General features: G+C 42.1%; 1 protein-coding gene and 1 pseudogene across 1 annotated transcript in view; one reads left to right on the forward strand and one right to left on the reverse strand.

The window, feature by feature from the left end:
• LOC133419731 (NLR family CARD domain-containing protein 3-like) overlaps positions 1-27,180 on the reverse strand; it is a gene marked incomplete at its 3' end in the record, with an annotated part of 116,300 nt that overhangs the window by 54,721 nt on the left and 34,399 nt on the right. The gene's annotated exons all lie outside the window — the stretch shown is intronic.
• On the forward strand, positions 13,973-26,384 carry LOC133419237 (NLR family CARD domain-containing protein 3-like; annotated as a pseudogene).

The raw sequence follows: 27,180 nt of genomic DNA on the forward strand, positions 1-27,180 counted from the left end.
GACGGACCTGAAGAGCGCCTCTACCACCTGCCAGCAAATCACCGACAACTTCCAAAAGGGATTTGACAGGACAGCAAAGCAGAAGGAGGAGGCAGCATGAGGACGTTGCTGACCTCTACAAGGATTTTGTGTTTTCCAGACTGAGCCGGACTCTGCCTTATCGGTCATGGAGATGACCAGAAGAAGGAATATACTTTTGGACTTGAACAATTTTTTGGACATTTTTGCATTTGATGACATTGATATGATGATTTATTATGTCTCTTATTGTATTTGGAGTATGTGAATTATTATGTGGGACCTAATAATTAGGGGCTGGTGTGTAAGAGACATACAGAGGATCACGGTGTTTATTTCTGTGTGTGTGTGTGTGGGGGCGTTTCCCACGGGAGTAGGCGTGTGTGCGTGCGTAAAGGTGCGCTCTCACCAGGTGGTCTAGATGAGATGAGAGAGAGTCAGGGTTGGCAGCCGTAATTTTTGTTGACCGCTTTTTGTCATTTTTATTCACTTATTCATCACCCTTTTTGTTATCAGTTAAATCCACTGGTTTCTATTCCTATCATATACCATTTTGTTGCGCTGTGATAGCCTGATGTTTTAAAACAATAAATGCACGCAAAAGGCATCCTGGATCTCAGCTCATGTGTCACCATAACTAGCGCGTCATACAAATATGAATAAGGATCCAACCTCACACTCTCCGGCGGCTAAGGAAAATGTTTGTAGCCGCAACATATATATATATATATATATATATATATATATATATATATATATATATATATATATATATATATATATATATATATATATATATATATATATACACACACACACACACATACATATTTTATATGTCTGTGTTTTTTATTTGTATACTACACAGGACTGTCTCAGAAAATTAGAATATTGTGATAAAGTCACCTATTTTATCTTCGAGGCTGGTCCTAGATATAATATTCTCTCTTGTTAATTAGAAGAATATTTGTTGAGATCCAGTCTTGTAAGTTGTCCCAGAAGCTTCCAGAGTACAGGCAGTAAATTAATAGATGGTCTGTTTTTTCAATATTATCATCACAGAAGGTTCAGCTGTTATTGTCCACATTGAATCTTTGTCTTAACAGTTCAGATAGAAAAATATAGCCATTGAGCTGGACTTGATTTCCTTTTGGGATGTGATTTAGATCTTAGAAGATTACAGATAAAACTGATTTCCACCAACAGGCTCTTTTGTATTGAAGCTCATCTTCACACACAATTTAACTCCACACAATACACCAGTTTGGAATAATAGACATGTTGTGGTGAATATCTCAAAACACAAACCTAATTAGTCACCTGCAGTGGTTAGGAATGTCCTTTACGCAGAAGATCCGTTTTATTGAGGAACGGGTCTGTATAGGGGTGTGGGCTGCTGCTCACTTTATAGACGCAGATGGAAACACATTGCAACATGCTGAGTTTTGTGGTAAATTTCAAATATGTTGCACTCAATCAAAATATAAAGAAATGATCAAAGTCTTTCCTCGTCAGCTTCAATCCACAGTTGGACAGGACTGAATATATTTCAAGGTTTCCCCTCTTTTACAGACACTTTGTATTAATAAAGTTGATTTCTGGGATGTCAAATGCAATAAGAAGTTTACCAGAAGCTGTTTCTCCAGTTACTGAGTCTCTGGTGCTTAGAAGGGAGGACATCCTCAGAGACCTTAAGAAGATTAGATCTAAATACGTTCTACTCTCCTCTCAATTAAAAGAAATGCAACAAAATAATATATGAAATGTACCAACTACTGACTCTGCAAGGTTTAAAGTGGATATGGATAAATGTGTCTTCTGTGAGAGACACATTTAACAGTAATAAACATCCCAGAGGTTAAATATGGTGTTTTTATTAATGACCAAATCACTGACTGTAAATAATGTTCTCCTATTATAAAACACTACACACACAAATGTGACTTCTTTCAAACCGTTCCTAACATGGAAGAACCAGTTCAATTTGTTTTAAGTCCTTTTTTTAGTGAAGTCAAAACATGTTTCTAAGTGGACCTCTTTTTTTTTAACAAATTTACACTTTAATATATTGCCCTGTTTTTTTGTGTTGTTTTTTTTTGTTTGTTTGTTTTGTTTTTGTGTTGTGTACATGCCCCACTTAATTTGGTTGGCTGTTCCATTTTACTTTGTAAATTGGTAATGTGAATACATAAAGTACACGTTATGGTACCTTTTTATGTAACCTTTATCCCTTTATATCAATAAAACTGGTTTAGGCTAATGTCTGTCATTGATCCATTCACACACAAACAGTAATGTCATTCCTGTAAATAATCTAACTAACTCCATTTAGTATAAAACACATTTAAACTTTATTACATTGTATGTTTATATTTACGGCAGCGGTGAGTAAGGTAAAAGCAATTTAAAATACGTATTTAAATAATGATAAAACAAGCTTCATAAATAAATGTGCAGATGTTAGTTTGTTCATGAGTGTAATAGCAGCTGGAGCAAAATGGTTCTTAAAATGTTTAATTTTACAACTTTAAATCTTGAGGGAAGCAGCTGAAACTCAAAGTAAAAAGGGTTTCTGTCTGTCTGTAATAACATTAATGAAATGCTGGGGATATATGACATTCTTTTCACGATTTTATTATTATTATTATTATTATTATTATTATTATTATTATTATTATTATTATTATTATTATTATTATTATTGTTGTATTATTATTATTAGTATTATTAGTATTATTATAACTATTTATTATTTATTTAAGAAAGGATTCAATAATACTAACATGACAATATCAGTCACCTTGATTTCTGTTTGCACTTGAACTTTACATTAATAAAGACAAAATAAGAACAAATTATATATATATATATATATATATATATATATATATATATATATATATATATATATATATATATATATATATATATATATATATATATATATATATATATATATATATATATATATATATATATATATATATATATATATATATATATATATATATATATATATATATATATATATATATATATATATATATATTTTACTCCTTGATTAGACCTCCCCAACAGACTCTGTAATTTAATGTGTTCAATTCATCAATCCAGTCACGACTGTCATCGAGTCAGACTCACTCACGTCGGGCTGTTTGTTTACGTGCCTTTTATTTTGAAAGACCAAACAGGATATGCGAATTGATGTAACTCTTCCAACTTTACACTAAGTGAAGTTACCACATATCACCACTAGAGGGCAGAAGGAACCCATTTTGAAAACAGAAGAACGATGTTGAGTTTAAGCAAATTTAGTCTCATTTGGATAAATCTGAAATATCAGCTATTCGTACAAAATATGTAAAATTCCTAGTTCCTCCCAAATGTAAAAAAATACATTTTAAGACCATCAACAACATGTATCCCTCAAATGATTTAATTAACAAAAGACTTAAATTAGATGTAGATAAATGTTATATTTTCAAAACGATTGTAGAAACGATGGAGCAGCTGTTTTTTGGATGTGAGATGATTCCAGATATATGGAAGTCTCTCCATGATTTAATATTGTCCAGCTCCATCAACATAGATTTCTGGTCTTTTCAAAACAAAAACGTTGGTGTAATTCTTGAGAATAAAAGAAAAATAATTATTAGTCAATAATTTGATCATTCTTACAAAATACTATATTAAAGGTGTCGCTACGCTAAATCCCCCCCTTCATGGACTGCTCTTAAAAATGAAATCTCCTTATTTCAACAGTGTCTAAAACACATAAATACTCCCGTTGCAGTCAAATTGTTTACTCTGATTACAACTGTCAATTTATCCTGAACCCCTTGTACTTGTCAATATGATTTTCCTTCCTAATTTATTATTTAAGGAGTTATTTTTAATTAATTTGTTTATTTATTTTCTTCCCTTTATTCAATGTTAATTTAATAGGAGATGTGATTGTTCTATATCTGATGTACTTATGTTTACACCTGAGTTTGTCATTGTTCTTGTTAAATAAAGTAAAAAATAAATACAAATCTGACTGTGAATCATTCAATTTAACCTGAATTGATTTATTTGAATAATTGCTTTTAAAATCTGAATCCGAACGGACTAATTTGAAATTGAATCTATTGGTTTGAATGTATTTCATTCACTAATTCATTCTCACTTTTCACTTTCACTTTTCTTTATTCAAATTCAGTTTTTCTCTTCAAATATCTGTGTCACACATCCGGGCCCTCGGGTCAGGCACGACTAGTCAAACGCAGATGGAAAGAAGTGGATTTTAGGACAGTAACGCGCTTTACGTCATCTGTACCTTTTCTTTTTCTTTCAACTAACTTGACCAAGCATATATTACATAAACAACAGCAACAAAATCACCCAGATTAAGGTGATAAACTATAGTTAAAACAGTCAGAGAATTAATCTGGAATTAAAGTAATTTAACCTTCATATACTCATATGACTTGTTTAGTTTTTATATGTTTTAAGGATTTTTTGAAAGAATTTCATTACAAAAATTTAAACCAGTAGAGAGCTATTTGAAAACATCTGTGGATTAAATATTTTGCTAAAATAATGAAAGTATTATATAACATATCATATACAAAACCCCTATTTTAATAGTGTGGAAGTTTAAGATTGGTGCTTGAGTGTTTTTCTCTGAGGTCCAAGTTTTAAAACATCTCCAAAAAGTTCTGATATAATGACAATCAAAAAATACCTGTTCAATAGTTTCAATAACTGGGTCACAAAATTAACAATGATTACAATCTGTATTAGATCTCTGTCTAAGAAAAGCATTGCAAGGGTAGATATCATTTAAAATCTTAAGATGAGTGTCTTTAGCCTTTGGAGCGACCGGGAGAGGAGGTACGAACTATGACATCATCAGGATACTTTTAACAAATATTTTCTCTTCAGCGATAAAGGAAACATCACAGAGGTGAGAGCAGATCTTATAGATTTATTTGTACATTTTTTCTCCTTGAAGTTCATGTCATTAAAGTAAAGTGAAGCAACTGTTAAATCCATGTAAGGTAACGAGCCTCATCGTGTTCACCATTGCTGCAGTTTAGCTTTAATTACTACAAAAAACTGTGTTTTAGAACAATGCATGTTATATTCTCCTTAAATTCATTATATCGGAGCAACATTTGAATCCATAGGATTTCAAATAGACCAAATATATCTTTCTACCCAATAGGAATAACAGAAAGATTTCCTTTTGAATAATATATATCTATTATTCCAGATCAGGGAATTATGAACGGACGGACGGACGGACGGACGGACGGACGAACGAACGAACGAACGAACGAACGAACGAACGAAGTTTATTCAGTCATGACAACACAAAACACAACACCAAAAAAAAAAAAAAAACATTGTGCACAGCATTAACATTTCATACAAAACCAATAATCATGTGTTGAACAATGACTGAAAAGGCATAGGCTGAAGCAAAATGCTTATAAAAGCCTATCCTATATTACCAACTTTCTTTTTGTGGCTACCGACCTCCAGAAAAGCAAAAAGAGAATAGAAAAGCAAAGAAACATTAACAGATAGTCAATTGCACTTCTAAGCTTCAAAAATAGCTTTACAAACCATTTTGTTAAAAACCAAAAGAGAATGACATGTTTTTAAATGTATGTTTGCATCATTCCAGAATGTAACTCCAGTAATGGAGACACGTCTCCTTTTCATACCTTTTTTAGCTTTTTTTACAGTGAAATTGCAGACACGTCTAAGATTATACGGAGTTTCCTGAATTGAAAAGAACCTCTGTATTGAGTCAGGGAGCATTTTAGATTTTGCTCTGAACATGATTTGCATGATTTTATAATAAAACAAATCATAAAATTTAATGTTTAACATGAGAATTTAGAAAAAGTGGATCTGTGTGAGCTTTAGTAATCAGCCTTATTGATGATACGTATGGCTTGTTTTTGAAGTTTTATTATTGAATTTAAGGTGGTTTTAAAGGTGGATCCCCACAATTCCACACAGTAAGACAAATAGGGGACATTACTGTAATTGTTTGTTCAAATCTTTACAAGACCGACTGACTTGAGTGATGTAGTAGGTGTAAAATATTGAATCAAATGTTGCACTTTATTTTCACTCTCACTGTAGCCCGGAGGCCACAAACCAACGATAGCACAGTTACTTGTTCTTAGACTGAATTATCAACTGGGACTTAAACCTTAAAGTAAGTGTCTGCTGCCTGGCGTCCTCTATGGACTCTATGAAGGCAGTTGGCAGGCAGGTGGTCGTCTCGTCTTCAGAACACGGGGACTTTTCCAGATTGTCCCACGTGGGAGTTTCAGCCGTGAGCAGGAGGGATGTTTCAGCACGAGCTACTGCAGTCAAACTGGCTGACTACACTGTAAGAAAAGCCCGTAAATTACCGTAAAAAACTGTGAAATAGCAACGGTGAAGGACCGTAAATGTTACAGATGAAAATCTTTGTTGACATTGTGTCAGAGTTTGTCTGTCTAACTGGTCATAACTCATTTAATGAAGACATTACTCAAAGAATTCTATGATAGTACCGGACTGTTCTTTATTTTCTGTAATGCAATTAAAAAAAATAAAAATGCTATACATTCTGGATTCATTACAAATCATCTGAAATATCGCAAGCCTTTTATTTAGTTAAGGATTAAGATTCCCAGAATATTCAAATTTTTTCGCCACAAGTGGATCGCCGATATTGTCTCCAAGTGCATGTTGGGTAAAACCTCTCCACCAACGTCATCATCAGTCAGCAAACCAGCCAGACTGGGGGGTCGGGGACGTCAACAGCACAGCAGGCAGGTGGAAGCAGCAACGGGTTGACCGGTGGTAGGGACCGCAGGCCAGCACGCAGCTCCAGAAGCTCCGGCCCAATCAGCAAGTCCCAGGTTGGGGTGCAGGGTCGGGGAAAGGTTGAGAAGGGGCAGGGCCAGGGAGAAGAGTCTTGAGGGACAAACCTTCTCCCCCGCCCAAAAGGGGCCGTTACCCTGCCCCTCTCACTCCCACGCAGCAGGATCCGGTGTTGTGCATTCAGAGATGCTCTTCGCCACCGGCAGAGGAGGCTGTACCATGTCAAAAAGAGAAAAAAAGAGAAGAAAAGGGGGGGCAGCACAAGAAACTACAAGAGGGACTCTAACACACTAGAGTTTACACTACCTAGAGATTTACCAACACCAGCTAGAGGTTTACTAAACACTAACTATAGGCTTTACTAAACAGAAAGGTTTTTAGTTTAGTTTTAAAGGTGGAGGTGGTGTCAGCCTCCTTAACCCAGATTGGAAGTTGGTTCCATAGTAATGATGCCTGATAGCAGAACGCCCGCCCTCCAAATCTACATTTGGATACGCTAGGAACTACAAGTAAACCTGCACTCCGAGAACGGAGAGCTCTGCCAGGAACATAAGGCACTATCAGGTCTTGCAAATAATGTGGAGCTAAGGTGATTTGGGCTTAATACGCAAGTAATACAATTTTAAATTGGATTCTGAATTTTACGGGGTAACCAATGAAGCGACGCTAACACCGGAGAGACGTGGTCTCTCCTGCTGATTCCTGTCAGCACTCGCGCTGCTGCATTTTGGATCAGCTGGAGCCTATTCAGCAAATTACCTTGACATCTTGCTAATAACACATTACAGTAATCTAGTCTAGAAGATACAAACGCATGAACTAGTTTTTCTGCATCACTCTGCGAGAGGATTTTCCTAATCTTTGCAATATTACGGAGATGGAAAAACGCTTGTAGCAGGGCGAGTGCTACGGGGGCCCGACCGACAGGATAGAGGAGGACACGGAGTTTTGTGCAGAACCCTTTATTCTACCCCAACACACAGGACACCCAGGACACACGTGCTTCCAGCTCCAGCAGCTTCAGCTTCAGCTTCAGTCTGACCCAGCTGCAGTCTCCCAGTCCTCCTTATCAAGGTTGGCAGAGTGGAGAGGCTGATGGGACACACCTGTGTCCCGTCAGCCTGAGTGGCTGCAGCTACTCCACCCTGCCACACACCCCCAACGCCAACCTCGAGTCAGGGTCCATCCGGCCGAGCCTACTCCCCCCCCCGCCCCCTCGGAGTGGGAGAGGAAGCCCAGAACCCCCCGGGCTTTCCTGGTCGGGGGGTCGTCCCCGGCGGCGGCCTGACCTGCGTGGAAGCCGCTCTCGGGGCCGGGCCCATTGTGGCCTCTGGCCAAACGGTGCATCCAGGACCACCCCCTCCTCCGTGCCGCGACCCCGCGCCAGCTGCCGGTCCGCCTCCGGGACCGCCTCCTCCACGGCGCAGCCCGGCTGGTCCGCCTCTGACTCCGCCTATGACTCCACCTCCGCAGCCGCCTCCATCCCAGGAGCCGTCGCCTGGCGACCTGCAGCCACTGCCTCACGGCCGGTCGGCTGCAGCGCCGCCAGCGCTGCCGCGGTGAACCTCAGGCGTGGAGCAGGGGTGGGCAGCTCCGCGGGTCCCACCTCCTCGGGAGCCGTCGCTTGGCGGCCCGCAGCTTCTGCCTCCCGGCCTCTCAGCTGCGGCGCCTCCAGCCCTTCCTGCGCTGCTGCAGTGACCCTCCGGCGTGGTGCAGGGATGGGTCGCCCCGCGGCCACGAGCGCCTCGTCGCCCTGGTCGCGGAACACGGCGGTCAGGTCCGCCATGGCCTGGGCGAGCGCCTCCAGGGCCCACTCCGTGCCCCCCTTCCCCATCCTATCGGGCCCCACGTTGGGTGCCAGTGTAGCAGTGTGAGTGCCATGGGGCCCGACCGACAGGATGGAGAGACACAGAGTTTAGTGCAGACCCTTTTATTATATCAAAATCACCCAAGCCAAGACACGTGCTTCCAGCTCCTTCCCAGCTCCAGCAGCAGCTTCTCCATCCGAACCCCTTGCTGCTGTCCAGCCCCGCCTTATCAAGGCTGGCAGGGTGGAGAGGTTGACGGGCCACACCTGCGTCCCGTCAGCCTGAGTGGCTGCAGCTACTCCACCCTGCCACAATGCTATTTTACAAACCTGATTAACATATGGTTTAAACGACAAATCCTGATCGAAAACAGCACCAAGGTTTCTCACAGTTGCACTGGAAGACATTGCAACACCATTTAATCCCTTCCTAAGATGCTCTGGTCCAAGAATGATAACCTGTGTTTAATCTGAATTTAGAAGCAAGAAATTTCTGGACCTCCAGTCCTTGATGTCCCTAAGACATGCCTGAAGTTTAACCAACGGTTCTGTCTCATCCGGCTTCATAGACAAATAGAGCTGCGTATCATCAGCATAACATTGAAAGTGTATGCCGTGATTCTGGATTATACTTCCCAATGGCTGCATGTATAAACTGAACAAGATTGGCCCTAGACCTGAACCCTGCGGAACACCATAACAGACCCTTGACTGTTCTGAAGAAACCTCATGTACATGAACAAATGGAACCTGTCAGATAGATATGATTTAAACCAACGTAAAGCTGTCCCTTTAATCCCAACAACATACTCTAACCTGTGCAGTAAAATGCCATGATCTATAGTGTCAAAAGCAGCACTGAGATCCAGTTGTCAACACAGTAGTCAACATGTGGGCCGCTGTGCCACTTCTACTAAACTTTATAGCTGCTGATGCAGAAACTGAACTGAAATAGTTCAAGCCGGTGTCAAAATGATGCCGTCGCCATCCGTGGTGCTGATCTGCTTTGACTTTGTGTTGTTTTATTATTAGTGACCATGTAACCTCATGTTTTTAATGTTCTCTCGGTTTGTTATACTTCATGTCTGATTGGTGACATAGTCGATCTCCATGGTGACTTATTTGCTCTCCGTGGTGCTGAAACTGGTAAGCCCTGCTGTTGTTAAAGTATTTTATGGTGAGTGTTTAAGAGACTCTGAGGTGATGGTGGACATGAGATCATGTGTGTGCATGAGCATCACCCTCTCATGTGCTGTTGAGTGGCAGCAGCCAATCAGGGCCGACTGCACATGCAGTGAACCTGGTGTGTTGGAAAAGTCCCTGGGAGGAGAAGAGAAGGAGACCGGAACAGAAAATAGTAGTTTTAGGTTAATTTTACCAGTTTGATTATTAGTTAGTAGTAGTATTAGTGCTAGTTCACTTGTGTGCGTGTATTTCTAAAAGTAAGTACTGTACATGTTTTACCTGTATTCCTGTTTAAAGTGTTATTATATTACCACATTCGGTGATCATTTGGATTGGCCGATTTTTGAATTTACTTTGGATAAATGTTACACAAACCTGTTTATTCAGTTATTGTTATATTACCAAGAAAGTTTAAACATGTACATTATTGTTGTATTTATTTTATTCTTTTGCCTACATTTGTTATTTGTTATAATAATACTTTCTGTAAGGTTATTATGAAAGCAGGACAGAGTTATGATACTTTGGTGTTATTTTAAGAATATTATTTAGTAAAGATGTTTATTGCAGATAGCCTAACTGTTCTCTATGGATGTGTTATTTTGTTCTGTAGACCACACACTCCTTCAGCCTAATAAACTGGTGAAAAGGGAAGTTCTGCCTCCCTTGTGTTTGGTCAACACTCCTTGGCGACGGCTATCAAACCTGAACCCTTAGTCTCACCTACAGTGAGCTTTATTATTATTTAAAGGGCCCGGTCATTTACCCCCGCTCCCGGCCCGGTTTTGATCCGTTCCCCCAGATCATTATGGTCTGTATTTAAACAGGAACTAGTTATGTTAAAACTGTCTTTGGACAAAGTTGATCAACCTCAAGCAAAAAAGGTTTATTAGCCACTCTCTCAGGTATTTACCCCTCTCTCCATATCATTTAAGTAATGATGCACTTTTCTTTTTGAAATTTACTTATGAAATTTATTTTTATTGAATTATATGTATAATTTACAATCTGTTTCACTTGAGGTATGATTGTTGTTGTACGTTAGTCTGTATATTTTTTTTTTCTGAGATTGTCACTTGGCCTTATTATTAATAAAAAAATATATAATAAAATAAAACCTCAGGTACCATAGATCCCGACAGTTCAAACTTCACCATAAAGCATCTGGCCTTTATTTATTTACTTTCTTAATTATATTAGTGAAAATCTGGCAGTACATTCAAACTAACAAAAATGTTTCCATCTCGAAATATAACCATTAACATATTTGAAGAGTTAAATATATCAAACTGGGATTAAGAGAGTATATTCCTTGTTTTTTCTCATACTGATAGGTGGTCATAAGTATCTAATTTAATGCTTCAGGAAAAGTGCATGTTTTTAATATTTGCATAAACTGTAAAATATGTAGGTCTCGACTTGCTTCCTGATGGTACATGTGGTTAAAACTGTCGCCTGATGCTCGAGCTGCCGTTTCAGGCTGGTGTGACGTCACTGACTCACAGACGAGCATTTCAGACAGAGCTGTAGGGAAGTTAAGACTGTATTTGGATGTTTCTCATCAAAAAACCAACACATTAAGAACTTACTAGTCGATAAATGTGAATTTTAGTTCCAGAGATTATGAAAATTGGGGGTAAAATAAGTCACTGAATAGCCAGCTCTACTTTAAAGTAATTTTGTATGCTACATGTACTAGTTGACTGGATTAAATATGTCACGAGGACTTCACAGTGAAGATGTCTGCAGGACAATTGGACACTTCAACACCTTTCTGGGCCGTTTGGAGGCCCTTTTAGGGCCATTTGAACTTCCAGATGAGGTCACTTTCAATTGCTTTTTAAAATTTCTCCTTTTCCCCCTTCTTGGATATATTACGATGTCAGCTGTTCACTGCAATTGGACTATTTTTTTGCAGTTTGTACATTTATTTTATGTATTACTTCCCCAGGTAATGTTACATCATCAGCAGGGTAACCCGTACCTTTGATCACTTATTATTTTAACATTGTCACTCACATACAAACATAGATACATCAAATACAGATATAACGTGATTTAATGTCTTAAAGGGGACCTATTATGGCATCTAATACCTATTTTAAACAGGCCTTGAATGTCTTAAAAACAAGCTTTTGATTGTTTTTGCTAAATAAATTAGAAATTCATCCTCTAAACCATGTCTTTATCTTCCCAGTCTCTAACCTCATTATCTATGCAGGATTCTGAGTGGGCGGGGCTATGATAATGAGGCTCTGTGCTGATTGGCTGCCTGAATGACGCGATACACCGCTATGGAAAAATGGCGGAAGCTCCGGCCGGCGGAGTTAGTTGGGGGTGTGGTTTCACACATCGGAGGCCAACCGATGTAAATCGCATTTTCGTTTTGTAACGAAAGGGAGTAGAAACTGAACGGTTTGTAGAAGCCAAATCGAACTGGACGGCTCATCCGGGCGGCTGCACAGACACTGCAGAATTTGGTTGCTTTCCTCCTTCTCTGAGTTGGCAGGCTGAGGGGAGACCACTTTATATATGTTAAAGCAGGAAAAAACGTGTTTTTATTAATAGGTCCCCTTTAAAGCATTTCTCTAAAGGTGTGTTGCTGAGTTCTTGGGTTCATGGGAAACATAGTTTTAGTATAAAGGGTCTCGTTAGCAAACATGGAGGCAGGACAGAAGACGGCCCAAGAGGAGGCCGTGGTTGAGATCAGACTCTGCTGATGTGCCTTGTGTCCTCACTGGTGGTAAACGTACAGACGCTCAACACACACATGTGCATTCTTGTGAGAACATGCCTGTGAAGCCGAGGTTAAGCTGGATTTTCACTGCTTATGTCTTACATCTCAGAAGATTCCTGCTTTTTGTTTCACACCCACCACACCTTGAGCTAAAATTAGGATCAAAGTTTTACACCACAGTGTTCGAGTCAGATTCCATCTCAGTGATTAAATTTGTGTGTTTTCCTCCCGTCCTTACTCTCGCCTTCTTTTCTCCCTCATCCTGTTAAACGAGTTTTCACTCCACCCTTAACCGTAACTCGCACTGAACCGGGAAACACTCACAAGCAGCTGGGTGTGGACGCAACCGAACTCTCGGTTGAAGTAAAAGTAAATCTGCCGTAACACATCTGAAAGAACAAGCATTAAAGTGTCAGGTAAGGTGAACCGAGGACAGAGAACAGCTGCTGATAACCGGATCAATACTTAAAAGTTTATTTCACTCCTGAACTTTGTCTTTTGACTCAAACAGGTGAAGGTAGGAACTTATTCTCACTTCTGATTTAGCTGCAAACTTTGATCATTCTTGTGTCTGAAGACAAATCTACATGATTGTTAATGAAAATATTTTGATTGGTTTTATTATTGATCAGAAACACTGTGATGATCAGCCGATGATTAGTTTTCTTCATCGATCAAACTTTGGTGTTTTTATTTCCTGGAATTAAGCTGTCGTCTCCAGCATTAAAGTCAGACTGCTGTTTCCTGTGGTGCCTTTCAAAATAAAGCGTGGTTCCTGGAGGAAGTTGTTTGCTGCTTGTGTAACTGTTGTGTGATGAGGCTGTGAAGGAGGAGGAGACGTGTCTCTGCAGGACAGTTTCACCTCTGAGCTTCTTCACATTTACAGGAACCAGACTCACATAGAGGCCGAGTCTCTTTCTGCTTGTTCAAGTTTTTCAACTTACTGTTAGTGCAGTAAAACTCTGTTGTTCACAGGATTTAATGTTTTTAATCTTAGAAACAGAAAAGGAGAAAACAGAAAAGGAGAAAATAGAATAGATTGCCTTTTATTGTCATTTACACATGTATAGTGTATAAACATATCACTATCTTGCAATAGTACAAAAATATGTAGAAAGAAATATATAAATAATAAATACAAATGGGCTGAGAGAAAGCTTGAGAGCAGCTCGGATCAGCAGATACGGCTGTATCAGTGACTTCCTCCACCTCCCACTGGTTTCTGACTGCATTCAAGTGACATAAACACTAAAGAGAGGAGCAAACCAGTGCAGGATCAGCTGATCTCTGTGTGTTTCCTCTGCAGATGAAGGTGTGTGTGTGTGAGCTGATGTGGACGTGAATTCAGCAGAATGGCCCGGTGTGAGGAAAGAGAGGAGGGAGTCCCTCCCTCTAAAACCTCTCTGTGTGGGGAACATGAGAGTCGGAGCAAAGATCAGAGGTGAGATGAGCATCTCTAACTGTCCCTGACTCTTCTGCATGTCAGAGCTCAAAACTCACATCACCAAACATCATTATTACAGGAATCGACCTGGACCCGGACCTGGACCTGGACCTGGACCTGGACCTGGACCTGGACCTGGACCTGGACCTGGACCTGAACCTGGATTTGGGCTTGGACCCAGCTGTGTGTCCTTGAAGAGCGACAACTCAATGGGCAGGTTTATTAAATTTAAAGGAGACCAACGTTCTGCAGTAAAGAGGTGAGTGTATCCAATATTTATGTATATATATATTTATATATTTATGTGTATATGTATTTTTATCTGTATAACTTCTTTTTTTCATATAAATTGAATATTTACATTTTTAACTTTTGTCTTCTATCAGGGTCCATCAGAAAAGAGAATCTCTTGAACCTGAACCCAGCTGTTTGTCCTTGAAGAACGACCAGTCAAAGAGAAGGTTAATTGACTTTGAAAGAGACCAACAGTCTTCAGAGAGGTGGGATTTATTTAAACACATTACATGTATTTAAATCAGTCCTCATGTTAGGAAATGTCCACATGTTTCTTCCTGAGTAGATCCATGTAGTCCTGGACCCCTGTGGTCCTCCATCACCTGATGGTGATCTGAGCTTCCTCCTCATAGATCTTCATCTCCTGTCAGGAGCTTTTTCCTCTGGTTGACAGATCTGGAGGTCTTACCTTCCAGAGGACTGATCCTGATGATGACCCAGAGTTCCTCAGCTGCTTCATGTCTCCATCAGTTGTCCATGTTCCTGATCTTGTTGTAACTTTTCACTGAGGTCACATGTACGTTCTCAGTGGATCAGCAGGACTAGTAAACCTTCACCACCACCAGTCCTCTGATGGACTGTCCTCATCCAAACAGGACTTCATGGACCTTCAGCTGGTGTTTGTCTCTGTGAGGACAGACATGATGTGAGCTAATTCTTCCTGGTTCCTCCACAGAGTGGACCAGCAGAGCTCAGAGCCTCCCAGCGGTCCGTCCGTCCGGCAGCATCAGACACAGCTGGACTCCATATTTCTGGTCTGTACAGGAACAACAACTGCTTCTCCATCTGTTCTGTTGATGTTTGTCTCCATGCTGGTCTCTGGAGACCAGTGGACTGTCAGTCTGTCCATCATGGACCTGATGTTTGTTTCCATGCTGGTCTCTGGAGACCAGTGGACTGTCAGTCTGTCTAACATGGGTCTGATGTTTGTCTCCATGCCAGTCTCTGGAGACCAGTGGACTGTCAGTCTGTCCAACACGGGTCTGATGTTTGTCTCCATGCTGGTCTCTGGAGACCAGTGGACTGTCAGTCTGTCCATCATGGCTCTGATGTTTGTCTCCATGCTGGTCTCTGGAGACCAGTGGACGTCAGTCTGTCCAACATGGGTCTGATGTTTGTCTCCGTGGTTTCAGTCTGATTGTGTCCTTCATGTGGTCTTCTGTTCCAGCTGCTGGAGGACAACATTGTCATGTTTGTGAAGAACGAGCTGAAGAAGATCCAGAGGAGTCTGAGTCCAGATTACCCAGAATCCCTAGAGCATCTGTTGCAGGGTGAGGATGAAGAACAGAGGAGGAGCAGCAGAGAGGCGTTTGTGAAGATCACAGTGAACTTCCTGAGGAGAATGAAGCACGAGGAGCTGGCTGAGCATCTGCAGAGCAGTAAGAGGATTTCTCTGAAAATTTAAGCTACTGGATAAATGACCCAGAATGGAGATGAACAACATTCACAGATCAGCCACAACATTAAAACCACTGAAAGATGAAGGGAGGAACTCTGCTCATCTTGTTCCAACAATGTTCTGCTGGAATCAGATCTGCATTCTTGATCCACTTGAAGGTTATTTTGACCGGTGACACCCAGCTAAACATTTCTGCAGACCAGTCACCCCCACATGGTCCCAGCACCCCCTATAGTAGCACCCTCCCTGTACAGGACAGCACTGGACCTCAATAAACATGTTTAACCGACCAAAACCACTAGATAACTGGAAGTTTTTAGTCCTGGTTTTCCTCTTCCAGGAATCCTGCTGAACTCCAGATTGTCTTGATTGTTCTGCAGATTATTAGATCAGATGATGTTCTGGTGTTTTCAAATCCTAAACCTGGAAAATCCACTTCACAGACACCTCAACAATAACAAGAGCACAACAACCCACAAACCCACAACCCATCAGGGCTGTACTGCTAACATCCTGGTACTAGAAACTCCAGGACCCCCAGATATATTGTCACTTCCACGTCCTGAATGTTCAGAGGTGTTTTGGTGGTAAAAGTGATTCTACTCAAAATTGGACAGCTCATCATAACGTTAGAGTCGATCAGTGTCGGTTCACATCCTGATTATTTAGGATAATTAAGTTGACCTTTATAAAACACTAATTGTTTTTTTTCCATGTGTATTCAGATGTTTCTGCTGCAGTTTGTAAAAAGCGGCTGAAGTCTAAGCTGAAGAAGAAGGGCCGGTGTGTGTTTGAGGGGATTGTTAAAGCAGGAAACCCAACCCTTCTGAAGCAGATCTACACAGAGCTCTACATCACAGAGGGAGGGACTGGAGAGGTCAACAATGAACATGAAGTCAGACAGATTGAAGCAGCATCCAGGAAACCACACAGAGCAGAAACAACCATCAGACAGGAAGACATCTTTAAACTCCCACCTGGAAGAGATGAACCAATCAGAACAGTGATGACGAAGGGAGTGGCCGGCATCGGGAAAACAGTCCTAACACAGAAGTTCACTCTGGACTGGGCTGAAGGCAGAACCAACCAGGACATCCAGTTACTGCTTCCATTCACCTTCAGAGAGCTGAATGTGCTGAAGGAGAGAAAGTTCAGCTTGGTGGAACTTGTTCATCTCTTCTTCACTGAAACCAGTGAAATCTGCAGCTTTGAAGAGTTCCAGGTCGTGTTCATCTTTGACGGTCTGGATGAGAGTCGACTTCCTCTGGACTTCCACAACAATGAGGTCCTGACTGATGTTGCAGAGTCCACCTCAGTGGATGTGCTGCTGACAAACCTCATCAGGGGGAACCTGCTTCCTTCTGCTCGTCTCTGGATCACCACACGACCCGCAGCAGCCAATCAGATCCCTCCTGAGTGTGTCTCCATGGTGACAGAGGTTAGAGGGTTCACTAACCCACAGAAGGAGGACTACTTCAGGAAGAGGTTCAGGGATAAGAAGCAGACCAGCAGGATCATCTCCCACATCAAGACATCACGGAGCCTCCACATCATGTGCCACATCCCAGTCTTCTGCTGGATCACTGCTACGGTCCTGGAGAATGTCCTGGAATCCAGAGAGGGAGGGGAGCTGCCCAAGACCCTGACTGAGATGTACATCCACTTCCTGGTGGTCCAGGCCAAACTGAAGAAGGTCAAGTATGATGGAGGAGCTGAGACGGATCCACACTGGAGTCCAGAAAGCAGGAAGATGGTGGAGTCTCTGGGAAAACTGGCTTTTGAGCAGCTGCAGAAAGGAAACGTGATCTTCTATGAACCAGACCTGAGAGAGTGTGGCATCAATGTCAGAGAGGCTTCAGTGTACTCAGGAGTGTTCACCCAGATCTTTAGAGAGGAGAGCAACCTGTACCAGGACCAGGTCTTCTGCTTCGTCCATCTGAGTGTTCAGGAGTTTCTGGCTGCTCTTCATGTCCATCTGACCTTCATCAAGTCTGGAGTCAACCTGCTGGAGGAACAAAGAAACGCAGAGACCGACTTCCATCAGAGTGCTGTGGACAAGGCCTTACAAAGTCCAAACGGACACCTGGACTTGTTCCTCCGCTTCCTCCTGGGTCTGTCACTGGAGACCAATCAGACTCTCCTAGGAGGTCTGCTGGAACCAGATCAAAGAAGATCACAGAACAATCAGCAAACAGTTAAATACATCAAGAAAAAGATCCGAAAGGATCTGTCTGCAGAGAAAAGCATCAACCTGTTCCACTGCCTGAATGAACTGAACGATGGTTCTCTGGTGGAGGAGGTCCAACAGTACCTGAGGACAGGACGTCTCTCCACAGATGAACTGTCTCCTGCTCAGTGGTCGGCTCTGGTCTTCATCTTACTGTCATCAGAAGATCTGGAGGTGTTTGACCTGAAGAAATACTCAGCTTCAGAGAAGGCTCTACGGAGGCTTCTGCCGGTGGTCAAAGCCTCCAAGAAAGTTGTGTAAGGACGAACACGGACACATCTGTTTTAGTTACAATCACATGTTGTGATCTTGGAGGAAACCAGTTAAATTCACTGTTCAACTAAGTTCAGGTTCATGTGGGACCAGTTCTCCTCAATGATTCATCTCAGGAAACTTTACATGCAGAGAAGAGAAATGCAGCTTTGATCAAGACTGTAGTGCAGGAACACTTATTGATTAATATTTGAATTGATCAGTGTGGTGGCAAAAATTGTTGTTCATTCAAAAAGGTGTTCAAAAATGAATGTCAGGACACACTCAGCTGTCTTTCTGGAGTTTTAATGAAAAGAGAAACATTCAATGAATGGAGGATCACACAGTGCCGATCTGATTAGACGCTCAGTCAGCCAGTAATGCCCTCAGCCGGCCTCGCGTGTTCGCCAGACCCCCACCGGCTCTCTCCGCCACCCCTAGTCAGTTCTTTTTCAGCACAAATCTACAATCCCGAGCCCAGTGTCCGAATTTCCTGCACCGAAAACAACGGTCGGTAGCTCCTCAATCCCGGCCCCCCTTTCTGCGTCCTCGGCCTCTCTCCTGCCCCTGGCCACGGCTTTCTCCCTTTCCTTCTTCCCGCACTCTGTAAACTTTGTGTCAGTCCTCTTTATTCAGCAACCTGTGGTGGGCTGACAACAAAACAGGACGCAGAAGCAGCTTCTCCCGCGCCCTGCTGCTGTGTCTCCCGGGTCGGGAGGGGCTCAGTGTAGGCGGGGAATTGATGGTCAGTCTTTTCAGCACTCTCCTCATCGTTTCGATCTCCACTTGCAGCATCTCCTGAGACGTTGGAGAAATGGGTGAAGGCTGAGGTTCAGATTTGAGGATGGGTGAGGATGGAGGAGTGGTTGTTGGCAAAGGGAGGTAAAGCGGCGCAACTGGTTGAGGTCCGGGTGCTGGTGCTGGTTGAGGGCCGGCTGCGGCGGGTGGGACCGAGTCCAAGTCCGGGTCCAACTTCACACACTGGGGCGCGGTCTGTTTGGGTGTCTGCCTCCGCTTTGCTTTGCTCAGCCACATTTCGAAGGCTTTCCAATCTATCTCAATTTGTTTTTTATTTTTATTTTTTAGTGAGTGATAACTGATCCTCGGTCATCTGAAGTTTAACCTGCAAAGCCTCCAGCTGTTTAACGCTCAGGCTTCCTGTTTTTGGAAATTTAAGTTGTCTGACCTACAGATCCAACTGAGATATGGATTCTTCCCCATAGTTAACTATCACATATCTCACATTTGGGACTGAGAAATCTAGTCCCTCGGAAAGATTACTGCCAGAGGGTTTGTTTAATCTTGTTCCCATTGTTGATTCTCTCAGACCTTTGCAAGTTTAATTTTCACGAAAGGAAAACAGTGGGCTACTCAAGGTTTACCCTTATCAGGGTCTCCGATGTCACAGAAGCCTGAACACCCGCACAGCTTGCTGAGGGAGATAGGATGATGAAAAAAATGAGAGGGAGTCAAGATTTAGATTGTACTGCACTCCCCATTTGTGAGTGCTGTATCTTTTAAATCCTACAGAAGCAGTTAAGGTAGTACTTAGGATTACCCGTTTGCTTCCAAATCTGCTTAAAGATTTTTAAGCACAATAAATTTAGTTTTGATTTTAGAATAACCACAATATGGATTATCTCTAAAACAGAAAATAAAAAAAAACACTGCTAAATTTAAATTTTAAATTTACCCTTTACTTAAACTGGATTCCAGACGCACCTTGGGGGAAAAAAGCTTATTTGACTTTGTCAACGGGAAAAGCCAAGATTCCAACTAATTATTTTTCAAAATTAATTTTTGTTCTCCAGACAGTCAAAATTGTTATGCCAGACATTAACAGACAAAAATATCAGCTCAGACAAAACACAAACTTCTCACCTGTCTTAGTATTATAAGGCCCTAAGCGCCCCCAGACCCAGTCTGGTCACTTTAGATTCCCCGAACCCAGAGCCCCCAAGTTCTTCAAGACTTGAAGTAAGTCTACCACTCTCTGACACAAAGCCTCCGCCCGTAGGGAAGCCGAGTGTCCGGCACGTCTGCCGACACTACTGTTGATTCAGTAGGTAGGAGGAGACTTTCGCGCGCAGCTTATTTCGGCCGTTTCTTTCCTCAAAACTCACCCGAAAGAACAGCGAGGTGTTTTCTGTAGCCACCAAGTTCACTAGACCCCAATCGGTGAGGGGACTTCCTTCAATCCTCCGGACGTCAGGCCCTCTTCTCGACCTTCACGTGATGGGGGAGTACGAGGTTGTTGTGCGCTCTCTAGTCACCGTCGGTCCAGAGGAAAAAGGAAAATCCGCTCACAGATGGGGTCCCTTCGTGGTCGCCAAATTGTGGTGGCAAAAATTGTTGCTCGTTCAATAAAGTGTCCAAAAAGAATGTCAGGACACACTAAGCTGTCCTTCTGGAGTTTTAATAAAAAGAGAGCATTCATGAATGGAGTCACACAGTACAACTGATTACGAGAAGCAGTCAGTGCCTGAGTGAGCTGAAGATGTTTTTAGACATGACCTGTCTTATATTTCAGCCAGGCTGGGAACAAAAGACAAAACAATGTCACCCTGACAACCACGAGGCTCCACCACCTGATAGTGAGAAATTCCACAGGCACTGTGTCAAAGGAGCTTGACCTCGCCAGGATAGGAATGTTCACTTGAAAACAGGATTTGTGCATTAGTCTTAAAGCATACAAGACAAAATATATGTTAAACCACCACATCAGTATTCATTTAAATTCAATGATTCTTTCATTTGTTGAATTAAATAATAAATGTTTAAATTACATGATTATTTCTCTTTAATCTCCTCTGCAGGTTGAGTGGTTGTAACCTCTCAGAGAACATCTGTCCAGATCTGTCCTCAGTTCTCAGCTCTCAGTCCTCCAGTCTGACAGAACTGGACCTGAGTAACAACCACCTGCAGGATTCAGGACTGAAGAAGCTGTGTCCTGGACTGGAGAGTCCACACTGTCACCTGGAGTCTCTCAGGTCAGAATCCACCAAGTGTTCAACTGTTGACCGTTAGAACTGTTTGTTTGGTTGTTTGTTAGATCCCTGTTAGCTGCTGAACTTTCACAGCAGTTTCTCTGGGGTCTCATCAGAATCACAATGGTGGACCAAATTCCGTCTCATCCAGTGAAAACAAAAGAACTCGGAGGCTATGGAGCTAGAACAGTTTCAATAGTAACATCAATAGTGGTTTTACTGTTTTTACATTTTTTTTGATTGTTTGGTCTCCCAGTTGCGATAGTTTTCCCAGGTGATGCTCTGGTTGGTGGTGCACCATGAGTGAGATGGGTGTAGTAGCTAATGATATCTCTCTGTGTTGTTGTACTTTTCTTTCTTTTTTTCTTTTCTAATTTATTTGTTATACAGGGACAATGTACATTAATGAACATTTTTAAAATGTAAATGCACACAACTGTAGCCAAAAGGCTAAAAAAAAATATATGTCATAGGTACAATATTTAGAAAGCAACAGTAGACATAGCTCCTCCCCTCACACACACACACACACACACACACACACACACACACACACACACACACACACACACACACACACACACACACACACACACTCTATCTATCTTGCTTGAATAGTTAATAAAATCTGACTTTCAGAATTTAAATAGTTTTCTGATCCAAAAACGGGGAACCAGGCTCGATATTGGCAGGCAGTATCAGTAGGCTGGGAAATGCTGGAGAGCTGGGCAAACACACTAGACAATCTGGCAGAGGACATGTGGACCTGGGCTGGTATCTGAAAGGAGGACTGATGACAATGAAAACCAGGGGTGGAGATGGGGGGAAGCTCAGGTGAGTGGAATTAGATAATTACCTGGATGATGAGGGAGGCAGGATATGAAATTACAGGAGACTAAGTGACCTGGGGTCTGTTTCACAAAGCAGGTTCAACAAACTCTGAGTCTAATCCTGAACTCCTAGTTGATCTACTCTGAGATCGGAAACTCTGAGTTTTCGGTTCCAGAACAGCGGATTTGAGGTAATTTACTCAACTCTAAGTAGTTTCACCTGGAGTTAATACTATACTATAAAAAGCCAGCATCAGTAGAGCCCTGATACAACGATTCATCATGGCAACCGGCGATGACAAAAGAGCAACATACTTTTTCTTTTTTCTTTTTTTCTTTAACTTTATTTAACATTTCAATTTACAAAATTTTTGAGGAAACATTAGTTTCTGAAGATCCACATACTTCACGCCACTGGAGTTAGAAGTGTTAATACGTGCGTATGGCGAGTATGAGAGCATACCCCCCCCCCCCCCCCCCTCATATGTTGAAATGTCCCAGCGTCCCTGACGACAGTGGTCGCTATCAATCTCGTGTTTAGCGCGCTCTGCAGTGTTACTAACTTACTAAAATGAAAAGGAAGCAGACAACCACGCAATTTAAAAAAAAAAGAAAGAAGGCAAGTGATGGGTCCAATGTTGTCCCAGCATCAGAAAATATTAACGAGGCTGTTAGCCACTGATGGATTAATTATGCAAGTTCATTTTAAGGTAAGATATCAAATCACCCTACCCTCTTATAAATCTGTTTAAGGGAAATATTCAACTTTTTTTACTCTTTCTTTCCATCTTCTGCCCCCTCCCTCTCCTTTTTGCATTTGGACTTTAACTGTTTGAAGTTAAACTGGGATGTCCCTGTGATATTGTTGCACTGACATAGTGAATAAAGGTAACCGAATGAGTTAAATTGCGTTTGTCAGATACGCTTTTCCTGTTCTCTAACTCTGCCGCTTACTGTCCGTGGTGCAGAAAACGGATGTGTATTGCGTAAAGGCCCATTGGCTGAATTGACGCCACTGAGGGAGGAGACAGAGAGAAACTCAGGGTTTATGGAAATAAACCTGCTAGCGACCAGGTTAGGTTCAGAGCGTCTGTTACTACGGTAACTGACCGAGAGCTTAAGTTACCTCTCTTTGTGAAACAGGCTAGAGTTACCTCTCTTTCTCTGGTTTGAGTTACCTCCCTTTGTGAAACAGAAAACTCAGAGTTTCCCTAATTTCAGGGTTAACAGACTCAGAGTTTTCACTAAACCTGCTTTGTGAAACCGACCCCTGGTGAAGACATTCACAACAGAGATCATCCCATGACCTGCAGTCAGTCCAGAACCTGCTGCCGAGTCCTCACTGAAACCAGGAGACCCGAGTCCTCACTAAGACCAGGAGACCCGAGTCCTCACTAAGACCAGGAGACCTGAGTCCTCACTAAGACCAGGAGACCCGAGTCCTCACTAAGACCAGGAGACCCGAGTCCTCACTAAGACCAGGAGACCCGAGTCCTCACTAAGACCAGGAGACCCGAGTCCTCACTAAGACCAGGAAACCCGAGTCCTCACTAAGACCAGGAGACCCGAGTCCTCACTAAGACCTTGAAAGTGGACAACATAACTAAGACTAAGGTCTTAAATCTCTGAATGGTCTCGGACCAAAATATATCTCTGACCTCCTGGTCCATGATGAGGAACAAACTCACAGAATGCATCAGGGGTGTGAAACTCTCTATAGTCTTAAGTCAAGTTGAAAACATTTTTATTTCCTGCTGCATTTCATTAATCTCCCATAATGCACTGCTACCTCTATCTCTTGCATCTCATTTGTTTTATTCTATTTTCAACTTATCTGTCTGTCTTTTATTTCTGCTTTTAAACTCTTTTACTTTTTAATGTATTTAAAAAAAACGTGTTTATGTATAGCACTTTGAGTTGTCTTGTTCCTGAAATGTTAAACAAATAAACTTTCCTAAATAACCTCATGATCTCTCTTTAATCTACTCTGCAGGTTGAGTGACTGTAATCTCTCAGAGGATATCTGTGCAGATCTGTCCTCAGTTCTCAGCTCTCAGTCCTCCAGTCTGACAGAACTGGACCTGAGTAACAACCACCTGCAGGATTCAGGACTGAAGAAGCTGTGTCCTGGACTGGAGAGTCCACATCGTCACCTGGAGTCTCTCAGGTCAGAATCCACCAAGTGTTCAGCTGTGGACCGTTAGAACTGTTTGGTTGGTTGTTTTGTTAGAGCCCTGTTAGCTGCTGACCTTTCACAGCAGTTTCTCTGGGGTCTCATCAGAATCATATACTGAATTACAACATTATCATTAATTAAAATACATAAACATAATGCTCACAACTCAGACACAAAAGACAGTTCCCTATTTAATACTGAATTAGTTTCCATAAAATGATCAAACTGGAGCACCAATAACTGTCAAATGGTGACGACCTCAGCATCAGAAGTGTCTGTTCTTCTAACCTTGTTTCAGTCTGTGTCTGGATGTCCTCAAGGTGCTGGACTGATCAATATTCTGTCATTGTTCCACTTCTGAGCATCTGGCCTTGAATAAAAACCAGCAGATTGTTTCATTTCAGACATTTCAAAAATTTCAGACCAAATGATGTCCCTGGAAACACGAATGCTGTTTGGTTGAAAAAAGAGTCAGAAAGTCAAATGTTTATTCAGCTCAAATGAAGCTCGTTAAAGTGATCTTTAAACACAGCTGACTTATCTGGTTATAAAACTCACTAAAGTGTTGAGGACAGACACGTCAGTCATGGAGTGTGATGTCACATGTTCAGGACCCATGATGCTCTTCACACGTCTCTCTCCACATCTGGATGCTGTCGGCCTCAGCAGCAGTGGGACTCTTTGTATGTTGATGTTCATCCACAAGTTTAGTTCAGGCTGAAACGTCTCAGCATTTGTTGGATTCAGGGGGAATTCCAGTGTTTCTGCTGATGCTCTGACTTTTCCTTCAGCGCCATCATCAGGTGAACACGAGGACAGAATCAGCTTTAGTCTCAGAGCAGTTCTCTCAGAGTCTCTGCGTGTGTGTTGTGTTGTGTGTCTGCAGGCTGTCAGGCTGTCTGATCTCAGAGAAAGGCTGTGCTTCTCTGGTCTCAGCTCTGAGCTCCAACCCCTCCCGTCTGAGAGAGCTGGACCTGAGCTACAACCATCCAGGAGAGTCAGCAGGGAAGCTTCTGTCTAGACTGGAGGATCCCCGCTGGAGACTGGACACTCTCAGGTATGAAGACAGAAGGACATCAGTGTGCTGGACTCTTCATGGTGTTGTGGACATCATCTTTGTGGCTCTATGGCTTTGAACAGAGATCTTTGAGCAGATGGAGCTGCTGCAGCTCATCTGGTGCTGCAGCAGAGCTGATAGATGCAGCTCACAACTCTGAACCGTTCTTGACCCAGTAAACATCCCAGAACCCAGAAAAAGAAAAGAATGTGTTCAAATTGTACTGCAACGTGACGACCACAGGACAGGACTTCAGAGATGCTGCATTCAAGTGCATCTGTCCAAGTGTGGGACTGTTCCTTCATCAGTGTGTGAGAGCCATGTAATGTCCATGTTTGCTGAGAGAGACTGAGCTGGTCTGACCCCCCTCCTCCTTTCAGGGTGGAGCCTGCTGGACAACGATGGATGACACCAGGTCTGAGGAAGTGTAAGTGTGTTTTTATTTCATTCACACATTCAACCATCTTCACACTGACACATCACTCATTCATGAGTCCATCAGTGATCAATGACAGATCAATAATAACTGCAGCTGGGTTGTTTGTTCTCTCCATCAGATTCCTGTCAACTCACCATCGACACAAACACAGTCAACAACAACATCAAACTGTCTGACAACAACAGGACGATGACAAGTGTGAAGGAGGATCAGTCATATCCTGATCATCCAGACAGGTTTGATTACTATTATCAGCTGCTGTGTAGAGAAGTTCTGACGGGTCGCTGTTACTGGGAGGTCCAGTGGAGAGGAGATGTTTCTGTATCAGTGAGTTACAGAAGAATCAGAAGGAAAGGAAACTCTGATAACTGTGTGTTTGGAGGAAACGATCATTCCTTGAGTCTGGACTGTTATGATGATGGTCGGTACTCTGTCTGTCACAATAAGAGAGTAACATCTTCCTCCTCCTCTTCCTCAGTCTCTGACAGACTAGCAGTGTATGTGGACATTCCTGCTGGAACTCTGTCCTTCTACAGCGTCTCCTCTGACAGACTGATCCACCTCCACACCTTCAACAACACATTCACTGAACCTCTCTATCCTGGGTTCGGGTTCTGGCCTGGTTCTGGTTCTTCAGTGTCTCTGTGTTAAGTTCAGTCTCAAGAGTATCCTCCTGTCAGAGAAGCTCTCTCTCTTGGACAGATAGTTGAGTCTGTACATGTCTGTCTCTGTTTCCATCAGAACACCTGAATCCCATGTTGTTGAAACTGTTCTGAATGATTCCTTGCAAACTTCTTCCTCTTCCGTTCCTTTAAATGTGGAAGCTGCCGTTAATCCAGGATCCACATGTTGTTCTTCTGTCTGTTTCCAGTCAGAGCTTCACAGTGAACAGCAGCATGTTGTTTCTCTGCAGCTCAGTTCAGCTGAGATCATTCACTTCATGTCAGCTACAGGTAGTTTGCTGCACATGTGACCAACTGTGATGTCAGAGAGGAATCACTGAGCTTCAATCAGCCCAGGTGAAGTTACAACCTGCTGACAGATCTGAGCACAAGGTTTCTGTGCAGCCAGGGTTCATTCTGGCGTTTATTCACACCACGTCCTGTTCCAGTCATGACATCACTACTGGACTGTCAGGTCTGTGTCATGGTAAAGTGTTTCTTTATATGTGAGCTCTCACAAAGATGAATAAGATGATCCATCCAATATCTAGAACTGATTCTTCATGTTCAGGGTCCCGGGGGTCGGCCTTGTTGATTTTAAATGTACTTAAATGTGATTTTTATGTACATTTGTCAGTAGAAGGAGAAATCAACAACAATAATGTGCTTCTATGGTTCCTAGACTGTAGAAGAACTGGACAACCCCTCCATGATGTCATCTGTAACGTTGTTTTCAGCTCTCATTTTCTCACCTAATGATTCAGTGAGTCAAGAAAACTGTTTGGAAATTAGA

The sequence above is a fragment of the Cololabis saira genome, chromosome 19 (assembly GCF_033807715.1).
Source record: "Cololabis saira isolate AMF1-May2022 chromosome 19, fColSai1.1, whole genome shotgun sequence".
In the NCBI taxonomy this organism is placed as follows: Eukaryota; Metazoa; Chordata; class Actinopteri; order Beloniformes; family Belonidae; genus Cololabis; species Cololabis saira.